Source organism: Helianthus annuus, chromosome 3, assembly GCF_002127325.2.
Source record: "Helianthus annuus cultivar XRQ/B chromosome 3, HanXRQr2.0-SUNRISE, whole genome shotgun sequence".
In the NCBI taxonomy this organism is placed as follows: Eukaryota; Viridiplantae; Streptophyta; class Magnoliopsida; order Asterales; family Asteraceae; genus Helianthus; species Helianthus annuus.
The window spans coordinates 15925744-15939383 of record NC_035435.2 but is presented as its reverse complement, the minus strand read 5'-3'; positions in this window follow the sequence as shown (position 1 = coordinate 15939383).

The window sequence follows — 13640 nt, the reverse complement described above, 5'->3', positions numbered from 1 at the left end:
TCGAGACCTTGAGTCAAAACCAAGAGATCTCGAGTTGTTACTATGAGGTTGCGACTCGCAACAACTGGTCTCGAGTCCTTATCTGTTGTCTGAGTCGAAACCACACAAACACTTTGTTGTTTAGACAATTTGGATCAAATCCCATAACATCATTAAAATTGTTTGAAGACCACATTATATTCAAATTAGGGTTCTTCATGTTCTTCAAATCTTCATCAGAGGATCATCATATCACCTGCAAACCTTCAAATAAATCATCAACAAACCTTCAAATACCTATGAGTCGAGACCGGAAAAGCTTAAATCACCAAGTCGAAACCGGAGATCAGAGGATTTTCGCCGGAATCTTTGAGAGAGTTTCTTGAATGTCACGAGTGAGTTATGAGGTCTCGACTCGAGACCTTGTTCTTATACTCAATCCCAACAAATGGGCTTGGGCCGAATACTGGGCTTATCGGTCCGGTAACAGTTAAATGGATTTTCTTCAAAATTTTGATAAGATTTAATTAAATTAAATCCATTTAGCAAACATTTAATCAATTAACAATCCATTTAGACTTTCTGAGCATGATTTGTAAAAACCTAAAATAAAAATAAAATAAATAATAAAATAATTATTATTTACAAAAATAAAAACAGGAAAACACCAAAGATTACTCAGGGATCAAATCACAAGGTTTCGGGCTTGACTTCACTTATCAACACTGATCTACTACCGAATGATCTAGACGATTGCCAGTATATTTGTCCACCTAAACTCATTTTCCCAGACCTATTCCATATAACTGCCTGTAACGTATTTTATCATGTTTTAGTTTCTTATCAATGAACACCCAAACAAATACTAATCAATTCCCGCAAATATAAACAGCACATTCTATCATGTATGTAGCATCCCTACCACATATTTCACAAGTCCAATCCAGATCTCTGAAAGCTTAACTGGGAATAGGTTAAGAAGAGAACAGAATAGATCTTAAGCAGAGATGGTATAATATACAAATCAAATGAGTTTTTCTCAATTTGATATAGGTTTAATTTGGGTTTCTTTTGGGCACTTGAGGGCCTCTTTCGGGTGTATAAATGATCTACAGAGCGACAACGTACAGCTAGGTCAGCATGTATCTGGATGCAGCAGAAGCTGACGTTGCCTAGCACCTCCAGGTCAGCATGTATCTGGATGCAGCAGAGGAGGTACACGACTTTTTCAGAGAAGATTTCAGAGTCAGATCAAAATTGTGTGTATCGGGACAGCATACAAACATTCAAATAGATATGCACTAATTCCAAGTGATTTTCTTTCCTGAGGTCATGTACTATATAGTTCTAAACAGAAACAGCTAATGTTTTTGATCTAAAGAAAAGAGCCTACCAACACATCAGTACTAGAGCCAAACTGTTTCGATACTGGTCTTACATGAGTCAGCCCTTGACCATAACGTGAAAGTTCATTTCATTTCCCAGTCACTGTAACACCTCTTTTTGTATTTTTCAATTTTTAATGTTTTTGTATTTTTCAATTTTTTTAATGTTTTTGTGTTTTTCAATTTTTCTCCCCCCAAATTTGTGCATAAATAAAAAACTACCAAAAAATAGAAAAACTTTATGAACAAATTTACCTACGAAACACAAGCATGCTCAGTCAGTAAAACGGATCATTTTCAGAAAATCCACAAGCACTCTGAATTTCGAGCTGCTGACAGGTTTGGTGAACAAATCGGCAGCATTTGCATCTGTGTCGATTTGTTCAAGAGTAATAAGACCTCTGTCGAAGCAGTCTCGGATAAAATGAACTTTAATATCAATGTGCTTGGTTTTTGAGTGAAAGACAGGATTTCGCACAATTTGAATTGCAGCATCATTATCACAGTAGATAGTAGTGTTAAGATAAGTCAAACCATAATCCTGCAATTGATGTTGCATCCACACCACTTGAGAGCAAGAAGCAGAAGCAGCAACATACTCGGCTTCTGCTGTAGATATCGCCACTGTTTGTTGTTTCTTGCATTGCCAAGAAATGAGCCTATCACCCAAAAATTGGCATCCCGCAGATGTAGATTTCCTGTCACTGTCAGTACCTCCAAAATTGCTGTCAGAGAAAGCAAACAAGTCAAAATTGGAATCCCTCGGATACCACAGGCCAAACCTAGGTCGGCCTTTAAGATACCGAAAGATCCTTTTAACAGCAGTAAGGTGAGAAGTTTTAGGATTAGCCTGATAGCGTGCACAGTTGCAAACAGCAAACATGATGTCCGGACGGCTAGCTGTGAGATACATCAATGACCCGATCATGGACCTATATTGACGTTGATTGACAGACTCTCCTTCTTCATCTTCAGTCAATAGTGGTCTCTCTGCCATAGGTGTTTCAGCAGGCTTTGCGTCCGTGAATTTAAATTTTGCCAGCACATCATCCACATACTTCCCTTGATGAATAAGAATTCCTTGCGAACTCTGCTTGACTTGTAGACCCAAAAATAGTGTCATCTCCCCCAGAGCACTCATTTTAAACTTCTTCTTCATAACTCTCTCGAACTCCTTGCAAAGATCCTCACTTGTAGATCCGAAAATGATATCATCAACATAGATTTGAACCAAGATTTGATCACGTCCTACTTTCTTGATGAACAGAGTCTGGTCTATGGTGCCACGCGTATACCCATGAGCCAACAGATGCTCTGTTAGTGTGGCATACCAAGCTCGAGGAGCCTGGTGTAACCCGTACAGCGCCTTGTCTAGCTTGTAAGCGTACTCAGGATGGTCTGGATGCACAAACCCTGGCGGCTGCTCGACAAAAATTTCTTCCTTCACATCTCCATAGAGAAACGCGGTCTTGACATCCATCTGATAAACAGTGAATCCCATGTATGACGCGTAAGCCAAAAAGATCCGGATGGCTTCAAGTTGTGCAACCGGAGCATATACTTCATCATAATCCAGTCCTTCAATTTGTCTAAATCCCTGAACCACCAGCCTTGCTTTGTTTCGAACGATGACTCCTGCAGAATCCTGCTTGTTTCGAAATACCCATCTAGTTCCAAGCTTACGTTTTCCTGCTGGCAACTTGACGAGCTTCCATACTCCAAGTTTTTCAAACTGGTTCAGCTCTTCGTGCATAGCATCTACCCAGCCAGGTTCCTGCAAAGCTATATCAATGGTTTTAGGTTCGATTTGAGAAAGATAACAAGAATATAAGCAAGTGTTAATGGTTCCTGATTGACTCCTGGTCAAAATTCCTGCATTTACAGGACCAATCACATTCTCGATTGGGTGATTGCGTTGAACGCTCGTAGGTATGGCCAAATCAGGTACAATCTCCTATTCAGTGGTGGTGTTGCTAGACTCCCCCTCATTAGGTGCTGTAGTAGTGTGAACTACAGGAGAAGTGACAACACAGTCCTCAGGAATTGGTTCAGGAAACAATGCAGAGTCACTAGTTGATGCACCCTCAGGGGATCGATTGACCATCGGAGTTGGTGTAGGATGTTGCGTAAACACCATTCCCGGTGGATCAATGGTATGATGCCTCACGTTGTCTTGCATCTGTTCTTCGTCTTCCGTATCTTCAAACGACAATGGTTGTTTGGGAATAGACACACCTGCAACTGAAACATCACTTGACAAAATGTTAAATGATTTAAACAGAGCAGAATAATCGTATAACCAATCTGGACCAACTCTAGCGTCCGTAGCATTCTCTTCAAGCCATTCAATGTTGCACGACTCGACGACCTTTTTAGTTACTTTGTTGTATACCCTATAAGCAGAGCCTTTAGCATATCCAACAAAGTAACATTCGTCACCTTTGACTTCAAACTTTCCATTGGAGTCCATTAGTAATAATACACATGGACAACCAAAGATACGAAAGTGTGAAACCGAAGGTTTATGTCCTTCCAGAATCTCATAAGGGGTTTTAATGTGATGTTTGTTTACTAAAGCATGATTCTGGATATAACAAGCCGTGCTAACAGCCTCGGCCCAAAAGAAGCTAGGAAGCTTTGAATCAGCCAGCATAGTACGTGCAGCCTCAATGAGAGTACGATTCCTTCTTTCAGCTACTCCATTTTGTTGTGGAGTTCGAGGCGCACTGAACTGACGATCGATTCCCTTATCAACACAGAAAGTATCCAAAGTAACGTTCTTGAATTCTGTCCCATTGTCTGATCGAATAACCTTCACCTTAGTACTCGCTTGATTTTCAGCCAAAGTAATGAATTGTTTTACCAAGACAGCAGTTTCATTTTTGTGGCTGAGAAAATGCACCCAAGTGTAGCGAGAGTAATCATCGACGATTACCAGACAGTAAGCTTTCTTCCCAATACTCAGTACATTCACTGGACCAAAAAGATCCATGTGAAGTAGTTCGAGTACAGCTTTTGTCGAGGGTACTGGTTTAGTCTTATGAGGTTTTCGATGAGCTTTCCCTTTCGCACAAGCAACACATTTCTCCACCAACATGAAGTCCTTGATTGGAAGATCACGTACCAGTTGACCTTTAGCTAGACGGTTCAGATTTTTCATATTCACATGCCCAAGTCGACGATGCCACAGCAGACCATCATGCTCCGAAATCTTTGAAAATAGACAAGTGATCTCTTCACACGGTTTCTTGTTCATATCAATGACGTAAGCATTTCCCTTCCTTTCAGCTGTCATTAAGAACCAGTCTTCTGGAATAACAATCCCAGGCTTAAGAACATGACATCCCTTCTTCGTGAAATGAACTGAATTCCCTCGATCACAGATCTGCGAAATACTTAACAGATTGTGTTTCAGTTCTGGAACATAATTAACATTTTCAAAGCTTAAGACACCGTTTCGAACAGTTCCTTTTAACGTGATTCTGCCTGACTCTCCTCCCGCAAATGAGACATATCCACCATTAAACTCTTTGACATTTACCAGTTAGGATAGGTCTCCTGTCATGTGCCTGGAACAGCCACTATCCATGTACCAGAGGCGCACGGTAGTCCTCCACAGCTGTTCCTGCACGATTAGCAGGATTAGTTAGATTTAGGAACCCAGCCCATAGTGGATCTGGGTTTTCCTTGTGCATCGATATACGTCACCCTCTGCCAAACTAAATTATCTTTATTCAGAAATTTTGAAACATTCCTTTTGGCGACATTTTGATGATATGATTTCATTGAATTGGATTGCATGCCATTAGCTTAGGTTTCCAAAACTGTCTCGACCAGTTAGAATTGAAACTTTCAAAAGCGTTACCAAAAGAATTACTTCGATTACGCTGAAAATTTGTTTGTCTATTCTGATATTGATTGTAGCGTTTGGCTGCATTCCAATCCTGATCAGAAGGTCTAGTCCTATGATGATAGTTGTTCTTCATCGTCTTAGTCCTTGCAGACATCATGGACTCCGAACAGTGATATCGGTTAGACGTGACCTTCTGATTTTGCCCTGATGTTTTCTTATTCGGTGTCCTTGGGAGTTTACCACAATTTCTGGCAATGTGACCAGCAATGCCACAGTTAAAACATGTTTGACGTTTCACATTTTGAATATTCTTGACATTTTGACTCTGTTTGCTTGATTTCGTGTGATTCGATGTTTTAGTTTTCTGAACATGTTTGACTTGTGGTTTTTCTTTAGACAAATTTTCTTCTAATGATTTCTCTTTTAGATCAGCATCCTTTTCATTGTTACTTAATCTTGATTCCGAATTTGAACATGTACGAGTTTCATCCAAATGCGTTTTATCAAGGCATTTATCATCTGAAACTGATTCAGGTTCACTTCCCGAACAAGAAGAAGTCTCAACAACATGCTCTTCCTCAATGCATTTGTCATGTGAAACTAATTCAGGTTCCTTTTCTGAGCCTGAAGAAGTTTCATCAACGTGCATTTCCTCAGAGCATTGATCTTGTGACACAGATTCAGGTTCATTATTTAACACAGTTTCCAATGGGGTCCCACTAGATTCAACATTAGGGACACCCACTGAGACAGATTCAGAAGAAGAATCAGGACACTCTTGATTTTCTTGAGAAGTCGTTTCAGTGGTTTCACTGAATGCATCCTGAGGGGCCTCGCCTGTAACATTTTCACAAGCTGAAACATTAGAGATGTTAGGATCACAAGCATTAGCTGAAAAACAATCACCACACTTATTGTTCAAATCATCCACACAAACATTATCAGTTTTGCCCAAAACAACAGGCTCACAAGATGAAACATAAGCTGAAAACGACGCAAACAAAGAACTAGTAAAAGCAATGTCAGACTCAGTTGGTTCAGAATAATGTTCAAAATATGGTTCAGAAACATTTGAAATAACTACTGGTTCACTCCCATGAACATCACCACACTTTACTTCAGAGCTATCATCTGCACATGACGATGAAACGTTAGGATCAATTGTCCCTTTATGAACAAAATTCAAAGGTGTAGACTTTTGTGGCTCAACATGTCTCTTATGGATAGACGATTTGTTGTTACTTGAACCATAGGTCTTTTTACTTTCGTTCAGCATCTCCTCCTCAGTCATCGGTAAATAAGTGTAATTATCATTGTACGGAGGAGGAGTCTGATTATAACCCAATCCCGACCCTTTCTTTTTAGAATATGCTAATTGTTGATCACACAGATTTTTGACTAATTTACTGGAGGAATCGAATTTTTTAATGTTTAACTCATTAATTTGGTATCTATCCCTAACATTCTCCAGTTCTTTAGTCACCTCACACAGTTTTTCTTTGACTATGATGAGTTGGGCGTAGCTACACTAACATCGTCCTTGAGTTGAACGATGTCCTTACGCTGAGCTTCGATTTTCTCTTTGAAAAGTTTTTCGTTTTTCGTTAAAGTGAAATTTTTCCGTTTAATTTCATTATAGTCTTCGATTAGCTCAGCGTTGTGAATTCTATAAGCCTCAACTCGTTCCCTACATTCAGGAGTGCAGAAAACAGAAATTACCTCTTCTTTCGTGAGACCTTTGACAGGTGCTGACAGGATTTGAGTCATGAATGCAAAATCATCAGCTGCAGTCTCTTCCTCTGGCTTTGGGCCATGTTCGCTTGAAGTCATGAAAGCAATGTTGGATGTATCAGTTTGATTCTCTGGAGCTGATATGTTCAGACGCTCAATTTCTGAAGACCAATCAAAGTTGATGTTGGGCTGCACCACCAGTGCTTGTGCTAATCCTTGCGGCTGTGGACTTCCAGAAGCGGCAGCATCTACTATACTTGTAGTGGTCACAAGAGCTCTTTCTCGATTAGGAGTTGCAGGTTAAGCAGGAGTTGCAGGAGTTTGATCTCTGTTTACAAGTGGCTTCGGGCAGTTTCGAGCATAGTGTCCTTCCTCATGACAGTTGAAACAACGAAGATTAAAGGGCACTTTAGCAGCTCCATTCCATGCATTTCCCCACCTGTTTTTACCTGTTCTTTTCACAAACTTTTGGGCTCTGAAGGCTGCCATTGCCATCTGCCAGGTGATATCCATTTCTTCAACATCATCAGGATGAATCTGTGTCAGATCATCAGGACTCCACTTTGGTGGATCAAGCTTTCCTGCAATGAAAGCATTCAGACAGTTGATCACTGACACTGCTATATCCAGTTTTTCCTTTGATTGATTTGCGAAGAAGGCCATCATTTCGTTGTTTGCAGCGGAGGCAGAGGTAGGAGCAACAGTAGAGACATTTCCAGCATTTTGAATTGAAGCAGGAGAAGCTGGAGAAACGACTTGATTTGAGGATCCAGATGAGTGCACCTTTGCTGAAGCTGGAGAAGCGGATGAAGTATTGCGAAACATCTGAAAGCCTCCTTGAGACAATAAGGCTGTGTTGCTGTTGTTGTTGGAGGAGGCGGGAGCAATGGAGAAACCAGCAGCTAGCATACTGTTCTTGTAATTTGTTTCTCTTTGCTTATCATCCAGTTCGCATGCCTTAATGTGAGAGATCATCTCTGACAGAGTGCATCTAGCTAGGTCTTTTGTCTTCTTGATCATAGCAACATGATGATCCCAACTCTTTGGTAGTGCATTGAGAAGTTGTCGATTTGAGGATGCATTTGTTGTATGAATTTCTTCCATTTGCATTTGAGTGACTAGCTTCACGAATCTCTGAATCTGATTGTCTATCGTTTCACCATAAATATGGTTGAAATTGTTGAAGTTTTGTTGCAGCAAATTTCTTCGGCTCTCTTTCATGTCTTCGTTTCCTTCATATACCTCGATCAGAGAATCCCACAATTCTTTAGCAGATTTGCAGGTGCGAAAACCAATAGCAATATCAGGACCCAAACCCATGGTTAAGTAGGAAAGAGCTCGATCATCTTCTTCAACAATGAGCAAATCATCTTCCGTGTACTGATCTCGAGGCTTCTTTATTTTGACATCTGGTTCTGTGGGGCTTTCCATCATAATCTCCCTAGGTCCTCTCAAAATGCTTCGCCACAGCTTGTAATCCTTAACCTTCAGATGCTGTTCAAAGCGCCACTTCCATTCGGGAAAATCATTAGCATCAGTTAATCTAGGAATGCGTGTTGTAGTTCCAAGCTTTGAGTCCAATTCTTGTTGTTGATTAAGGGCGGTCAATTCACTGTTGTTAGACGACATGTTTAATTAATCAGTTAATTAATTAATTAATTAATTTTTGTTTTAAGTCCAAAAGTCAACAGTCCAACAGTTCAACAGATCAGTTCCAAAACACGTGTTTCAGTTTGACGTTGCGAGTCGAGACCACGAATGCGAGTCGAAACCAAAATCAAACAACTCGAGACTTGACTAGTTGCGAGTCAAACACCACTTGTCGAGACCAGCCGATTGCGAGTCGAGACAAAAACAGCACAACTCGAGACTTGACTCGAGACCGACAACCGTTGCGAGTCGAAACCAGAACAGGACAAGTCGAGACCACAGTCGTTGCGAGTCGAGACCAAAGCAGAACAAGTCGAGACAACACCAGATTGCGAGTCGAGACCTGCAAAACAGATAAGAGATAAGAACTGTTGACTCGTAATCCCGAATATCCAGCACTTCCAAAATTCAAAGATTTTGAGATCTTTGAATTTTCTTCAATCAGCTCCGAGAAATCAGCAAACAGATTTCTGAAAACACACGATCCAAATCAGTAGAAATTTTAACAATATCACCAAGAACAGATCGATAAAAATTAAGTCTTCCACTGCAGAAACAACCACCAAGAACCAGATTAGTAATAACAATTTGATCTTGAATCTGATTGATATCAAAACCGAACCAAGAATGGTTTCTTGGCTCTGATACCAATTGTAAAACCCTTGCAGGATCTATCAATGATATCAACTAAGTCTTGTGAAGGTGCGGAAAACAATCACAAGATGATTCAAGATCAAAACGATAATCAATAAGGTGTAATGTAAAACAATGTAAACACAAACCAAGAAATCTTGCATTCAACGATTTACGAAGACTGATACAAGACCCTTCCTTGAACTCGCAACCCACTAATCAACCAACAACCTCAACCCTAAGGTTGAGGTTTGTTTAAATACTAACTATCTAGGCCGAAACCTAAGCCCACAAACTAACCCGGTTGCGACATAACCCAAACCACCTAATCGGCCCATACATATATTAGAGAAATACACAAAACAACCCCTATACTATGCAAACCTACATGTATAAACCTTCAGGTTCCAACAGGTAGCATAATGATGAGACGAATAATCAAAAGTGCAACCGGGCACCCTCTCAAAAACTTAAAAGTTTTGCTACCACAGGACTTATCATGTGCAGCATGCTCTCTGGGCAAACTTATAACTCGGCCCTCACAAACTAAATTGATACATGAAACCCCATCGTTTTTAGAAAGACTCCAAGGGGATCTTGTGGGCCTATTCATCCTCCGTATGGACCATTCTGCTATTTCTTGGTCTTAATAGACGCATCCTCAAGGTGGTCACATGTGAGCCTTTTAGCTACTCGAAATGTAGCATTTGCCCGACTTTTAGCTCAAATCATACAATTGAGAGCCAATTTCCCCGATAATCAAATTAGAAACATCCGGATGGATAATGCGGGAGAGTTCACATCTCAAGCTTTTAATGACTATTGTATGTCAATCGGGATCAATGTTGAACATTCAGTACCTCATGTTCACACACAAAACGGTTTAGCTGAATCTCTGATCAAACGATTACAATTAATCGCTAGACCACTCTTAATGAGATGTAAATTACCATCTTCTGCATGGGGTCATGCTATTTTGCATGCCGCTGCACTGATTAGATTGAGATCAACTCCTGATCACGAATACTCCCCATTGCAACTGGTCTCCGGACGAGAACCAAGTTTGTCCCACCTTAGAATTTTTGGTTGTGTGGTATATGTACCAATACCGCCACCACAACATACTACAATGGGACCCCAAAGAAGACTAGGTATCTATATTGGTTTTAACTCCCTGTCCATAATTAAATATTTAGAACCAATGACGGGAGACATGTTTACAGCACGGTATGCTAACTGCCATTTTGATGAAACAATGTTCCCAGTCTTAGGTGGAGATAAGGACAAAGAAAGACTGGTAACACAAGAAATAACGTGGAATGCATCATCGCTATCAAATCTTGACCCCCGAAGTGGTCAATGTGAATATGAAGTCCAAAAGATCACACATTTGCAAAGAATAGCGAATGAATTACCAGATGCATTCACAGACACGAATAGAGTGACAAAGTCACATGTACCAGCATCAAATGCACCTGCTCGAATTGAAGTAATCCCAGAAGAGATTACTATACAACGAAAGTGTGGGAGACCAATCGGTTTCAAAGACAAAAACCCACGGAAACGAAAAGAGCAAAGTAACGCAATTGGTGAAAACTCACAAAAGATTATAAGTGAAACCCCGGTAGAGGTAAATGTCCCAGAAGAGACAACTATGAATCCAGAGGAAAATAAAGTTTCAAAAGAAACACCGGTACCGAACGAAAATGAGATCTCTATTAATTGTGTACAAGATAGTACAACGTGGAACCGGAATAAAACACGTGTTGATGATATATTCGCATATGCTATAGCAACGGATGTAATCAATGAAAATGATTACGTACCAAAAACTTTAGAAGAGTGCATGCACAGAAATGATTGGCCAAAATGGCAAGAAGCCATAAACCCCGAACTGAATTCGCTCGAAAAGCGACGTGTTTTCGGACCTATAGTCCGAACGCCCATAGACATCAAACCAGTAGGTTATAAATGGGTGTTTGCAATAAAAAGAAATGAAAAGAATGAGATTGTACGATATAAGGCTCGACTTGTAGCACAAGGGTTTTCCAAAAACCCAGGAGTTGATTATGAGGAAACGTATTCCCCTGTAGTGGATGCGATAACCCTTAGGTTCCTAATCGGCCTCACAATCTCTGAAGGACTTCATATAAGACTAATGGATGTCGTCACCGCATACTTATACGGGACACTTGAAAATGACATCTACATGAAAATCCCTAAAGGATTAAAATTGCCTGAAGCATTAAAATTAACACCTCGAGATATGTGTTCTATAAAGCTCCAGAGATCTTTATATGGTCTCAAACAATCTGGTCGTATGTGGTACAATCGACTTAGTGAATATCTCGAAAAAGAAGGATACAAGTCGGATGTAATCAGTCCATGTGTTTTTATAAAAAGATCACTCTCAAATTTCACTATAATAGCTGTCTATGTTGATGATATCAACATCATCGGATCTCCTGAAGAGATAGAGAAAGCTGCTCAGTTGTTAAAGAAGGAATTTGAAATGAAAGATCTTGGTATGACGAAATTATGTATCGGACTACAATTTGAGTATCTGTGCTATGGCACATTTGTCCATCAATCAAACTACATCCAGAAGATGTTAATACGTTTCAGTATGGATAAAGCACATCCGTTTAGCGTACCTATGGTTATTAGACCGCTAGATCCACACAAGGATCCTTATCGCCCTCAAGAAGAAGGCGAAGAAGTACTTGGTCCAGAAGTACCGTACTTAAGCGCGATCGGTGCCCTTATGTATCTCGCAGATAACACAAGACCTGACATTGCATTTGCAGTACATGTACTAGCGAGATACAGTTTGAATTCATCACGTAGACACTGGAATGGTGTAAAACATATATTCCGGTATATTTGCGGGACACAAGACTTAGGTCTTTTCTATCAGAAAGATCAAAAGTCCCAGCTCGTTGGGTATGCTGATGCCGGATATCTATCAGATCCTCATAAAGCAAAATCTCAGACAGGTTATGTATTCACATACGGCGGCACAGCAATTTCTTAGAAGTCAATTAAGCAAACACTTACAGCAACATCATCAAATCATGCTGAATTGATAGCACTATATGATGCTGGTCGAGAATGTGTGTGATTGAGATCAATGATTAATCACTTACAAGAAGCATGCGGATTAGAACAGATCAAGAAGGAGCCGACAATTATTTATGAAGACAATGCTGCTTGCATAGCTCAGATCAGAGAAGGTTACATCAAGGGTGATCGAACAAAGCACATCTCACCAAAGTTCTTCTCAACATATGACTTGCAGAAAGAAGGGGAAATCGATGTTCGTCAGATCAAGTCAAGTGAAAATCTAGCAGAGCTGTTCACAAAATCTTTACCTAGAAGCAGTTTTGAGCAATTATCACACAAGATCGGTCTTCGTAGATTGAAAGATGTTTGTTGAATTCAAGGGGAGAATTATACACGCTGTACTCTTTTTCCCTTAACTAAGTTTTGTCCCACTGGGTTTTCTTAGTAAGGTTTTTAATGAGACAGCATAGCTAATCTAGTAGTATCAGTTTATTTATTCAGGTCCTGAAGTACCTATTTAACATCATCCTGAAATATGTCGTTAAACTGTATATAATTATAAATGTCTGAGGGGGAGTGTTAGAAACCAGACATTTTAGGCTCAACTCATTGCTTATGAGCTTTAGGGTTTATAGCCTTACTTATCTATATATTGTAATATTGAATAGAATGAAATATGAGAATTCAGTTTATCTCTATTTTCTCTCTGGTTTTTATCGGTATTTTATTTTATTTTATTTTATTTTATTTTTTTTTGGGATTTAGATTGATTTTTTTTTTTTTTTGTATTTCAATAATGTTGTTTCTTTAAGTTAATGATTATATTGTGAGCTTCTTATGCAATTCGACATAGAATACTAGAAGCGTAATACTTTTATTGATGCAGAATTAACATTGAAACGCATAAGGAGTATGCCAACCGATATAGACAAATGTTGATGGAAGTATACATCCCACTAGTGGTGCACAAATCGGGTTTTTTTAAAAACCGGGTTTCGGGTAGGATCGGGTTCGGGTAGGATCGGGTTTTATAAAATCGGGTTTTTTTAAAAACCGGGTCGGGTCCGGGTCCGGGTTCTCTACCAAAAATGTATACCCTATATACCCGGGTTCGGGTAGGGTTTTATAAAACCCGGGTATTATAATACCCTATTTCCGGGTTCCGGTCCGGTTCGGGTATTCATCGGGTAGGGTTCGGGTATGCATCGGGTTGGGAAAAAACCCGCACCGGGTATTAAAAAAACCCGACCGGAACTATGCTTATAAAATGTATCAAACATAACTCTCACACATAGACATCAAATCTATTGATAAACAGAGGCACAATTTATAGTTCTTCATGTGGT